Here is a 347-nt window from a genome sequence, read left to right on the forward strand (position 1 = left end):
TTAAATTGAAAAAAGAATGTCAAACAGCATTTTCGCTAGTGGTCTCAGAATTTTGGACCCTACTGTATATAGAGTGCATATATATACATATATATACTCTGCTCGTTTTATACATAAATTACTGTTTCTACCATTCAACGTAATAGCAGTTTATATATCATTATATAAAATTATAGCCAGGTTTACCTGCAGTAAGTTAACAGAATGTGTATTTCCATAAATTGGTGTCAGTGATAAAAAGTTCATATCAGTTTGGAAACACTGTGTGTATGTATGTCTGTATGTTGGTGAAAGACAGAACAAACTGTTACCCTGAAGTGTTGACTGACACTTCTGTGTAATACCAC

Source organism: Pangasianodon hypophthalmus, chromosome 2 (genome assembly GCF_027358585.1).
Source record: "Pangasianodon hypophthalmus isolate fPanHyp1 chromosome 2, fPanHyp1.pri, whole genome shotgun sequence".
Taxonomy (NCBI): Eukaryota; Metazoa; Chordata; class Actinopteri; order Siluriformes; family Pangasiidae; genus Pangasianodon; species Pangasianodon hypophthalmus.